We start from the raw sequence: 13,001 nt of genomic DNA, 5'->3' as shown, positions 1-13,001 counted from the left end.
GTTACACCACCACCACAGTTAAAGTGATGGATTCCAATCCAAAAACATTTGATGAAAAAGTAGATTGGACTGAGGAATTTGCTCATAATACCCCTGTGTAGACATAATAACGCAGTATGAAGTATGATCATTACAATATCATATCAGTGACATTTGAACAAAAGTGTCCACAATCAAACTATTTAAACTTGCCTAAATTGAAATATCCAAGAGAGGAAAAAAAAATCAATCATGGAAGTCAATGTTCCAGCTCTCAGATTCACTGGAACTCCTGAGATACCGTATATAACCAGGAGCAGATTAATAAATGCAATACTTCCAGTGTTTGAGATGGTTTTCCTGAGGCGGTCATCCAGGATAAAAAATAATTTACATGACAAATCAAAACCATGGCACTTCTGTTGACTCTATTCCTTTTCGTAAGTGTTGCCTGGCCTGCCAGGTTCCTCCACATTTATGTTGGTTACTTCTAGAAATATTTGCAAAACTCAAGTTCACTGGATTTTCAAAGATTTGTGGTTATTGCTGTGCTACATTATGAACTTGGTCTATTCCTCTTCTCCCCTACCCCCCACCATGTAGAAGTACAAATGAGGAACATTAAAATGGAACAATAATTAGTATTGACAGCCAATTTTAAGAAGTGAAATGCACACTGATTCTGCTTTCATCATAAACGCATGCCAAGTGTTAGAAGATGGAAGATCCCTGATCTCAATCTCCTTGCCTTCACCTCAGTGTGGCAAAGATGCAGCTCAACTACTACTGTAACTAACCAGCAGAAACTTCCCAAAGCACCGGAACAGTAACTAGAAGGGTCCCTTTGCTGAATTTCTTCAATCTATCCATATTGAACAGATGCACCATCTGAATATTGACTTTAGCAATATATTTTCTGTGGACAAATGAAGTTAGGTTTGGCACAAAGAATGGTAGGATCCTCAGAAGTATAAAGGGACCAATTTCCTTGCAGGGACGTTTGATAGTGCTATTGAGGAGCCTTTAAACTAGATTTGCAGGGGGATGGGAACCAGAGTGCCAGAGCAGATTGTGGAGCGGGGGTGAAAATAAATGATGTTAAAAGTTCATGCAAAGTCACAAACAGAAGGGTTGTGTATGGTGGTAATAATCTTCTGAGGTGTGTCTATTTCAGAGCAAGCTGTACTGTGGGGAAGGCTGACGAGCTGAGGGCATGGATTGACACATGGAATTACGACATTATAGCAATTAGTGAAACTTGGCTACAGGAGGGGCAGGACTGGCAGCTTAATGTTCCAGGTTCCGATGTGATCGAGGCAGAGGAATGAAAGGTGGGTGGGGGGGGGTGGGTGGCATTGCTAGTCAGGGAAAATATTACAGCAGTGCTCAGGCAGGACAGATTAGAGGGCTTGTCTACTGAGTCCTTATGGGTGGAGCTGAGAAACAGGAAAGGTATGACCACATTAATGGGGTTGTATTATAGACCACTCAATAGTCAGCGAGAATTGGAGGATCAAATTTGCAGAGAGACAGCAGGCAACTGCAGGAAACATAAAGTTGTGATAGTAGGGGATTTTAATTTTCCACAACACAAAATAATCTGCAGATGCTGGGGTCAAAGCAACACTCACAGCACGCTGGAGGAGCTCAGCAGGTCGGGCAGCATCCGTGGAAAAGATCGGTCGACGTTTCGGGCCGGAACCCTTCGTCAGGACTGTAGAGGGAAGGGGGAAAGGCCCTATAAAGAAGGTGGGGGGAGGGTGGGAAGGAGAAGGCTGGTAGGTTCCAGGTGAAAAACCAGTAAGGGGAAAGATAAAGGGGTGAGGGAGGGGAGGCAGGGAGGTGATAGGCAGGAAAGGTGAAGAAGGAATAGGGGAAAACACAATGAGTAGTAGAAGGAGGCGGAACCATGAGGGAGGTATTAGGCAGCTGGGGGAGGGGGCAGAGTGACTTAGGGATAGGGGAAGGGAGGAGGAGGGAATTACCGGAAGTTGGAGAATTCTATGTTCATACCAAGGGGCTGGAGACTACCTAGATGGTATATGAGGTGTTGCTCCTTCAGCCTGAGTTTAGCCTCATCATGGCAGTAGAGGAGGCCATGTATGACTCCTTCACCCTGAGTTTGTGAGTCTGTTGGGGTCATCTATTGCATCCGGTGCTCCCGGTGCGGCCTCCTCTACATCGGTGAAACCCGACGCAGATTGGGGGACAGCTTCGTCGAGCACCTCCGCTCTGTCCGCCACAATAGACAGGATCTCCCGGTAGCCACCCACCTCAACTCTGCTTCCCACTCCCATTCAGATATGTCCATACATGGCCTCCTCTACTGCCATGATGAGGCTAAACTCAGGTTGGAGGAGCAACACCTCATATACTGTCTAGGTAGTCTCCAGCCCCTTGGTATGAACATAGAATTCTCCAACTTCCAGTAATTCCCTCCCCCTCCCTTCCTCTATCCCTATGTCACTCTGCCCCCTCCCCCAGCTGCCTATCACCTCCCTCATGGTTCCGCCTCCTTCTACTACCCATTGTGTTTTCCCCTATTCCTTCTTCACCTTTCCTGCCTATCACCTCCCTGCCTCCCCTCCCCCACCCCTTTATCTTTCCACTTACTGGTTTTTCACCTGGAACCTACCAGCCTTCTCCTTCCCACCCCCCCCACCTTCTTTATAGGGCCTCTGCCCCTTCCCTCTACAGTCCCGACGAAGGGTTCCGGCCCGAAACATTGACCGATCTTTTTCACAGATGCTGCCCGGTCTGCTGAGTTCCTCCAGTGTGTTGTGAGTGTTGCTTTAATTTTCCACATATTGATTGGGACTCCCATACTGTTAAAGGTCTAGATGGGTTAGAGTTTGTAAAATGTGTTCAGAGAAGTTTTCTAAATAAATATTTAGAGGTATCAACTAGAGAAGATGCAATATTAGATCTCCTATTAGGAAACGAGTTAGGACAGGTGACGGAAGTATGTGTAGGGGAACACTTTGGTTCTAGTGATCATAACACCATTAGTTTCAACTTGATCATGGATAAAGATAGATCTGGTCCTTGGGTTGAGGTTTTAAACTGGAAAAAGGCCAAAATTGAAGAAATGAGAAAGGATCTAAAAAGCGTGGATTGGGACAGGTTGTTCTCTGGCAAAGATGTGATTGGTAAGTGGGAGGCCTTCGAATGAGAAATTTTGAGAGTGCAGAGTTTGTATGTTCCTGTCAGGATTAAAGGCAAAGTGAATAAGAATAAGGAACCTTGGTTCTCAAGGGATATTGGAACTCTGATAAAGAAGAAGAGAGAGATGTATGACATGTATAGGAAACATGTATAGCAAATAAGGTGCTTGAGGAGTATAAAAAGTGCAGAAAAATGCTTAAGAAAGATATCAGGAGGGCTAAAAGAAGACACGAGGTTGCTTTGGCAGTCGAATTGAAGGATAATCCAAAGAGCTTCTACAGGTATATTAAGAGAAAAAGGATAGTAAGGGATAAAATTGGTCCTCTTGAAGATCAGAGTGGTCAACTATGTATGGAACCAAAAGAGATGGGGGAGATCTTAAATGGGTTTTTTGCGTCTGTATTTACTAAGGAAACTGGCATGGAGTCAATGGAAATAAGGCAAACAAGTAGTGAGATCATGGAACCTATACAGATTGAAGAGGAGGAGGTGCTTGCTATCTTGAGGCAAACCAGAGTAGATAAATCCCCAGGACCTTACAGGGTATTCCCTTGGACCTTGAAGGAGACTAGTGTTGAAATTACAGGGGCCCTGGCACATATATTTAAAATGTTGGAATCTACGGTGAGGTGCTGGAGGATTGGAGGATAGCTCATGTTGTTCCATTGTTTTAAAAAGGCTCTAAAAGTAATCCTGGAGATTATAGGCCGGTAAGTTTGACGTTGGTAGTAGGTAAATTATTGGAAGGAGTACTAAGACATAGGATCTACAAGCATTTGGATAGACAGGGACTTATTAGGGAGAGTCAACATGGCTTTGTGCATGGTAGGTCATGTTTGACGAATCTATTGGAGTTTTTCGAGGAGGTTACCAGGAAAGTGGATGAAAGGAAGGCAGTGGATGTTTTCTACATGGACTTCAGTAAGGCCTTTGACAAGGTTCCGTATGGGAGGTTAGTTAGGAAGATTCAGTCGCTAGGTATACATGGAGAGGTGGTAAATTGGATTAGACATTGGCTCAATGGAAGAAGCCAAAGAGTGGTGGTAGAGAATTGCTTCTCAGAGTGGAGGCCTGTGACTAGTGGTGTGCCACAGGGATCAGTGCTGGGTCCATTGTTATTTGTCATCTATATCAATGATCTGGATGATAATGTGGTAAGTTGGATCAGCAAATTTGCCGATGATACAAAGACTGGAGGTGTAGTGGACAGTGAGGAAGGTTTTCAAAGCTTGCAGAGGGATTTGGACCAGCTGGAAAAATGGGCTGAAAAATGGCAGATGGAGTTTAATACAGACAAGTGTGAGGTATTGCACGTTGGAAGGACAAACCAACGTAGAACATACAAGGTAAATCGTAGGGCATTGAGGAGCGCAATAGAACAGAGTGATCTGGGAATACAGATACAAAATTCCCTAAAAGTGGCGTCACAGGTAGATAGGGCCATAAAGAGGGCTTTTGGTACACTGGCCTTTATAAATCAAAGTATTGAGTATAAGAGCTGGAATGTTATGATGAGGTTGTATAAGGCATTGGTGAGGCCGAATTTGGAGTATTGTGTGCAGTTTTGGTCACCAAATTACAGGAAGGATATTAATAAGGTTGAAAGAGTGCAGAGAAGGTTTACAAGGATATTGCCGGGACTTGAGAAACTCAGTTACAGAGAAAGGTTGAATAGGTTAGGACTTTATTCCCTGGAGCGTAGAAGAATGAGGGGAGATTTGATAGAGGTATATAAAATTATGATGGGTATAGATAGAGTGAATGCAAGCAGGCTTTTTCCACTGAGGCAAGGGGAGAAAAAGACCAGAGGACATGGGTTAAGGGTGAGGGGGGAAAAGTTTAAAGGGAACATTAGAGGGGGCTTCTTCACACAGAGAGTAGTGGGAGTGTGGAATGAGCTGCCAGATGAAGTGGTAAATGCGGGCTCACTTTTAACATTTAAGAAAAACTTGGACAGGTACATGGATGAGAGGTGTATGAAAGGATATGGTCCAGGTGCAGGTCAGTGGGACTAGGCAGAAAAATGGTTCAGCACAGCCAAGAAGGGCCAAAAGGCCTGTTTCTGTGCTGTAATGTTCTATGGTTCTATGAAACAGAGGCATCTTTGTCCACATGTTTAAAGACCTCTGAAGCCAGCATAGGTATAATGGATTATATACAACTACAGTATATACATCCTAGAACATGATGTGCAGTTCTACTCATCACACCACAGAAAGGACACATTGCACTGGAGAAGATTCACCAGGATTTTGCCTGGCATAGAGTGGTTAAACTATGAAGAGAGACCAAATACACCATTAGACATGGGAGAAGAATTAGACCATTCCATCATGGCTGCTTTATTATCTTTTCCAATCTTGTTCTCCCATCTTCTCCCCATATTCTCTAACCTTTGATGCCATTACTAATCAAGACCTATCAACCTCTGCTTTAGATATACCGAATGACTTGTCATCCACAGCCGTCTGTGGCAATGAGATTCACTCTCTCTGGCTAAAGAAATTTCTCTTCATCTCTGTTCTGAATGGACGTCTCTCAGGTGCCCTTTGGTCCTAGACTCCCCCACTATTGGAAACTTCCTCTCTACTCTACTCAGGCCTTTCAATAATCAATGAGATTCCCCCTCATTCTTCTAAACTGAGCCCTGAGCCATATAAGATACAATAAACCCTTCAATCTCAGAATCATTTCCATGAACGTCCTTTGACAACATCAGCACATCCTGTCTTAGATAAGAGGCCCTAAATAGCTCACAATACTCCAAGTGAGGCCTCAGTAGTGCCTTATAAAGCCTCAGCATTACATCCTTGTTGTTACATTCTAGTTCTCTCGAAATGAATGCTAACATTGTATTTGCCTTCCTCACCACCGACCCAACCTAAAAGTTGGCCTTTAGGGAATCCTGCACGAGGACTCCCAAGTCCCTTTGCACTTCCAATTTTTGAATTTTCTCATTTAGAAAATTATTAACCCTTTCATTCCTTCTACCAAAGTGCATGACTATACATTTCATGGCACACTGTTTTCTAACTGCCACTTCTTTGCCCATTCTCCTAACCTGTCTTAAGTCCTTCTGCAGGCTCCCTGCTTTCTCAACACCACCTATCTTCATACTGTCCACAAAACAATCAACTCTGTCATCCAAATCATTGATATATAATGTGAAAAGGAGTGGGCCCAATTAGTCACCAGCAACCAACCAGATAAGGCTCTCTTAATTCCCACAACTTGCCTTCTGCTAGTCAGCCAACCTTTTATCCATGCTAGTATCTTTCCCATAATACATTCGGCTCTAATTTTGTTTAGTGGCCTTCTGAAAATCTGAGTAAACAACATTAACACAGTCTCCTTTGTCTATCTTGTGAGTCACAGAATACTACCATGCAGAAGCAGGCCTTACAGCCCATAAAGTCTGTGCCGAACCATTAACCTCCCTAGTCCCATCAAGTTCAAATTACTTTTATTATCATTTCAACCATAAGCTGCTGGTACAGTACACAGTAAAAACGAAACAACGTTCCTCCAGGACCCTGGTGTTACATGAAACATCACAAAACTACATTAAACTTCAGACCTACACGGACTACATAAAGTGCACAAAACAGTGCAAAACAGTACAATAAGTAATGAATAAGACAATAGGCACAGTAAAGGACAAATTACAATATAATAATAAATGATGTAAATGTAAATGTAAACAATGTTTTAGCAGGAATTGAGAAAGAAATGAGCGAAAGTTGCAAAAGGAATGGAGTGGTGTTCGTGCGTGTGTGTGTGTGTGTGTGTGTGTAGGTTGGTGTCAGACTAGACTCTGGGAATTAACATAGAACATAGAATAGTACAGCACAGTACAGGCCCTTCAGCCCACAATGTTGTGCCCACCCTCAAGCCCTGCCTCCCATATAAGCCCCCACCTTAGATTCCTCCATATACCTGTCTAGTAGTCTCTTAAACTTCACTAGTGTATCTGCCTACACCACTGACTCAGGCAGTGCATTCCACGCACCAATCACTCTCTGAGTAAAAAACCTTCCTCTAATATCCCCCTTGAACTTCCCACCCCTTACCTTAAAGCCATGTCCTCTTGTATTGAGCAGTGGTGCCCTGGGGAAGAGGCGCTGGCTATCCACTCTATCTATTCCTCTTATTATCTTGTACACCTCTATCATGTCTCCTCTCATCCTCCTTCTCTCCAAAGAGTAAAGCCCTAGCTCCCGTAATCTGATCATAATGCATACTTTCTAAACCAGACAGCATCCTGGTAAATCTCCTCTGTACCCTTTCCAATGCTTCCACATCCTTCCTATAGTGAGGTGACCAGAACTGGACACAATACTCCAAGTGTGGCCTAACCAGAGTTTTATAGAGCTGCATCATTACATCGCGACTCTTAAACTCTGTCCCTCGACTTATGAAAGCTAACACCCCATAAGCTTTCTTAACTACCCTATCCACCTGTGAGTCTAATGGCTTGGCGGAAGAAACTGTTACACAACCTGCAGTCAGACCGTAGCCCTGCATACCCTCTCATCTATGTACCATCCAAATTCTCCTTAAATGTTGAAATCAACCCCACATCCACCCACTTGTGCTGGCAGCTTGTTCCACACACTTCACCACCCTCTGAATAGAGAAGCTTCCCTTCTTGTTCCTCTTAAACATTTTACCTCTCACCCTTAACCCATGACCTCAAGGTCTAGTCTCACCCAACCTCAGTGGAAAAAGACTGCTTGCATTTACCCTATCCTTAACCTCTCATTAATTTTGTATACCTCCATGAAATCTCCCCTCAATCTTCAGCTACCTTGTTCGGAACCCCGGGGTGTAGTCCTTCTGGTCAAGGTGACTTACTGACCTTCAGATCTTTCAGCTTCCCAAGCACCTTCTCCTTAGTGATAACAACGTCGCTCACTTCTGCCCTGACACTCTCAAATCCATTCAGCCTAGATTATCTTTGGAGCAGAGAAATATCACGAGGGATCATCTAATTTGGATATGCATAGTGATAGACACAGATGGAATAGACAGTGAAAGTATTTTCCTTAGCAGAGACCAATAGCCAGACTGCACAGATTGAAAGTGTGGGATATTTAGAACAGATCTGAGGAAGAATGTTGCCACCCACAGGGTGGTCAAAATCCACGTCAAATTTTCCGAGGGGGTGAAGGTAGGTAGGTAATTTTGCATTAGTCTTTCTTATGCAACACACACAGAATACTGGAGGAACTCAGCAGGCCAGGCAGCATCTCTGGAAAACGATATAGTCGATGGTTCTGGCTGAGACCCTTCATCAGGACTGGGAAAAAGATGAGGAGTCAAGAGTAAGAAAGTAGGGGGAGGGGAGGAAGAACCACAAGGTGATAGTGAAACCAGGGTGGGGAGGTGTGAAGAACTGGGAAGTTGATTGGTGAAGGAGATACAGGGCTGGTATCTCTTTCCCTTTCCACAGGGATCACTCCCTACACAACTCCCTTGTCCATTTGTCCCTCCCCGCTGATCTCCCTCCTGGTACTTATCCTTGCAAGCAGAACAAGTGCTACACCTGGCCCTACATCTCCTCATTCATTAACATTCAGAACCCCAAACTGTCCTTCCAGGTGAGGTGACACTTGCTGGGGTCATCTACTGTATCCAGTGCTCCCAGTGTGGCCTCCTGTATATCAGTGATATCCGACGTAGATTGGGAGACCGCTTCGCCAAGCACCTACCAGAAAAAGCGGTATCTCACAGTGGCCATCCATTTTAGTTCCACTCCCCATTCCGACATGTCAGTCCATGGCTTCCTCTACTGTCACGCTAAGGTTGGAGGAGCAACACCTTGTTTTCCATCTGGATGGCCTCCAACCTGATGACAAGAACATTGATTTCTCAAACTAGTGGTAATGCCTCCGCCAGCCTCTCCATCATTCCCATTTTCCCCTCTCAACTAATCTCCTTACCTGCCTATCACCTCCTTCTGGTGCTTTGCCGCCTTTTCTTTCTTCCATGACCATCTGTCTTCCCCTCTCACCTCATCTCCTATCCCCCTCCTAGGGCCCTGTATCTCTTCCACCAATCAACTTCCCAATTCTTTACTTCACCCCTGCCCCTCTCCTGGTTTTACCTATTATCTTGTGGTTCCTCCACCCCTTCCCCCCTCCCCACTTTCTTACTCTGACTCCTCATATTTCTTCCCAGTCCTGATGAAGGGTCTTGGCCCAAAATGCTGACTGTACTCTTTCCAAGTGGCAATAATTTTCTTTTGAGTTACTTGAATTTTATGAGCAGTAGCTTGATGACGGTTGGGGATCCCCTGCTGCCCAGAATCAACCCTACTGAGCGAAGCATCTTCAGAATTGTCTTGAAGATCCTCTTGACGCTGTTGTTGTGCAATACATTTTGTGAGTTTGACCATGGCAGGTGCGACATGGACATCAAAAGAAGAATAGGGATGGCAAAAGACACCTTTATGAGAATGAAGAGTATACTGATCAACACTAAATTAGGCATGACAACCCACCTCAGAGCACTGAAATGTTACGTTTATCCAGTTATGTCATATGGCTCAGAATGTTGGACAATATCTAGTAACATGAGGAAACGAATTGAAGCAGCAGAGAACAGGAATTCTACAGATGCTGGAAATTCAAGCAGCGCACATCAAAGTTGCTGGTGAACGCAGCAGGCCAGGCAGCATCTCTAGGAAGAGGTACAGTCGACGTTTCAGGCCGAGACCCTTCGTCAGGAAACTGAAGGAAAAGTTAGTAAGAGATTTGAAAGTGGGAGGGGGAGGGGGAGATCCAAAATGATAGGAGAAGGGGGGGGGGGGGATGGAGCCAAGAGCTGGACAGGTGATTGGCAAAAGGGATACAAGAGGATCATGGGACAGGAGGTCCGGGAAGAAAGACAAGGGGCGAAGGGGGAACCCAGAGGATGGGCAAGGGGTACAGTCAGAGGGACAGAGGGAGAAAAATGAGAGTGAGAGAAAGAATGTGTGTATAAAAATAAATAACAGATGGGGTACGAGGGGGAGGTGGGGTATTAGTGGAAGTTAGAGAAGTCGATGTTCATGCCATCAGGTTGGAGGCTACCCAGACGGAATATAAGGTGTTGTTCCTCCAACCTGAGTGTGGCTTCATCTTTACAGTAGAGGAGGCCATGGATAGACATGTCAGAATGGGAATGGGATGTGGAATTAAAATGTGTGGCCACTGGGAGATCCTGCTTTCTCTGGCGGACAGAGCGTAGGTGTTCAGCAAAGCGGGTCTCCCAGTCTATGTCGGGTCTTGCCAATATATAGAAGGCCACGGCACCTGATGATGATGATAATGACTCCTTCCAATTGATGCTGCCTGGCCTGCTGAGTTCCTCCAGCATTCTGTGTGCTTTGCGTGGATTTCCAGCATTCGCAGATTTTCTCTTGTTTGTGATTAGTATTTTTTATACAAGGTGAACACCGTGCCAAAGATGGTTACAGATCAAATGTTGGGAAATGGAATTAAAGTATAATATGGTCACTATAGACATGGACTGAATGGCTGTTTCTGTGCTGTACAAGAATGATTTCTGTATTTCTATATCCTATGTCACACTATCACCTGGCTGTTATAGTCTTTGTGTGAATATGGTCTTTTCCACTATGGCACTGGCCTCCCATCTATCACCATGGATAACATTAGGCAAAAACCATAAGATCTAGGAGCAGCATTAGACCATTTTCCTCTCAGCCTCAATCTCCTGCCTTCTCCTCATATCCTTTCATGCTCTGACCAATCAAGAATCTATAAACTTCTGCCTTAAATATACATACTGTGGCAAAACTGATCATAATACTCTATGTGAGGCCTTACCAGTGCTTTTTAAAGTCTCAACATTACATCTTTGCTTTTATATTCTAGCCATCTGGAAATGAATGTTAACGTTGCATTTGCCTTCCTCACCGCAGACTCAACCTGCAGATTAACTGTTAGGGAATCCTGCACAAGGACTTCCAAGTCCCTTTGAATCTCATTTTTTAAAAAAATATTTTCTCTCAATTTAGAATACAGTCAACCCTTTTATATCTTCTACCAAAGTGCATGACTATACACTTCCTGACACTGTATTCCAACTGCCACTTCTTTGCCCATTCTCCCAATCTCAGTCCTTCTGTAGCCTCTCCACTTCCTCAAAACTATTTGCCCTTCTACCAATCTTCATATCGTCTCCATACTTTTCAACAAAGCCATCAGTTCCATCATCCAACACACATCAAAGTTGCTGGTGAATGCAGCAGGCCAGGCCCTTTGTCTCAGCCCGAAACGTCGACTGTACCTCTTCCTAGAGATGCTGCCCAGCCTGCTGCGTTCAGCAGCAACTTTGATGTGTGTTGCTTGAATTTCCAGCACCTGCAGAATTCCTCGTGTTTGTGTTCCATCATCCAAATCATTGACATACTATATATCGCAAAAAGAATCGGTCCCAGCACAGACCACTGTGGAACACTACTAGTCATTGGCAATCAGAAAAGGTTCCCTTTATTCCCATTTTTTGCCTCCTGCAAATCAGCCACTGCTTTATCAATGCTTGAATCTTTCCTGCAATACCATGGGCTCATACCTTATTAAGCAGCCTCACGTGTGGTACCTCGTTAAAGGCCTTCTGAAAATCCAAGTACATAACACTAACTGATTCTCCTTTGTCTATCCTGCTTGTTATTTTAAAGGTTTCAAAGGTATATTTAATGCCAGAGAAATATATACAATTTACATCCTGAAATGCTTTTTCTTTGCAACCATCCATGAAAACAGTGGAGTGCCCCAAAGAATGAACGTGTAGTTAAATGTTAGAACCCCAAAGTCTCCCCCAGCTCCCCTCCCTCCCACGTGTAAGCAGCAAGAAACAATCCCCCTTCCCCCCACCGGCAAAAAAAAAGCATTGGCACTCACCACCGAGCACTCAAGCATGAGCAAAGCAACAGCAAAGACACAGACTTGCAGTTACTCCAAAGACTTCGCATTTCACCTGGTATTCGACACATCACAGGCGCTCTCTCACTCCCTCCCTAATAAGGGAGAAAGAGGTGTTTCTGCTTTCACAGTGAGTGGGAGGCATAAACAATTCACTGGTTTGCAATGTTAAAAGTCCATTACGTTGCATTTTTCGAGCTCTGTGCCCAAAGATCTGGGCACACAGCCGTAGATATTCCAACTCCCCTGATGACACGGGTTTCCTGCCGTGACACCAACCTTCGATCCACCCGTCTCCAAAGCCCCAAGATTCTAGGCCTCCAAAGCTGAGTCGAACACTTAGACCGAGCCCTTGGCATGCCAAATAACAACGGACAGTTATGAAACCCGAGAGCAGGTCCCATTCCTGCAAAGAACTGTAGTCAGCGTGTAACTTCAGGTCAGGGTCTGCAAAGGAACCCTGAAAGGGAAAAATAATGATATGAAAGATGGAAATTCTTCTTCAAAGAATTCCAATAGATTCGTCAGGCAAGATTTTCCTTTGAGGAAACCATGCTGACTATGGCCTATTTTATCATCTGCTTCCCAGTAACCTGAGACTTCATCTTTAATAATCGACACCATTTTCCCAACCACTGATGTCAGACCAACTGGCTTATCATTTCCTTTCTTCTGCCTTCCTCTCTTCTTGAAGAGTGGTGTCACATTTGCGATTTTTCAGTCTCCAGGAACCATTTCAGAATCTAGTAATTCTTGCAAGATTATTACTAACACCTCCAATATCTCTTCAACTACCTCTTTCAGAACCCTGGGCTGTACACTGTCTGGTCCAGGTGTATCTACCTTCAGACTTTTCGGTTTCCCAAGAACCTTCCTTCTAATAATGGCAACTTCACACACTTCATGACCCCTGACATCTGGAACTTC

At 44.4% G+C, this 13,001-nt stretch overlaps 1 protein-coding gene across 1 annotated transcript in view; it reads right to left on the bottom strand.

Annotated features, from left to right (window-relative positions):
- Positions 1-8,976: 8,976 nt before the first annotated feature.
- The window catches only part of LOC134352591 (mitogen-activated protein kinase-binding protein 1-like), a 158,397-nt gene continuing 154,372 nt past the window's right edge, over positions 8,977-13,001 (bottom strand). The window contains exon 32 of the transcript XR_010019413.1: positions 8,977-8,992. The gene's annotated coding sequence lies outside the window, so the exon portion shown is untranslated. The remainder of the gene's footprint in view (positions 8,993-13,001) is intronic.

This window comes from Mobula hypostoma, chromosome 10 (genome assembly GCF_963921235.1).
Source record: "Mobula hypostoma chromosome 10, sMobHyp1.1, whole genome shotgun sequence".
In the NCBI taxonomy this organism is placed as follows: domain Eukaryota; kingdom Metazoa; phylum Chordata; class Chondrichthyes; order Myliobatiformes; family Myliobatidae; genus Mobula; species Mobula hypostoma.
This window is presented reverse-complemented; position numbering and strand designations above follow the sequence as displayed.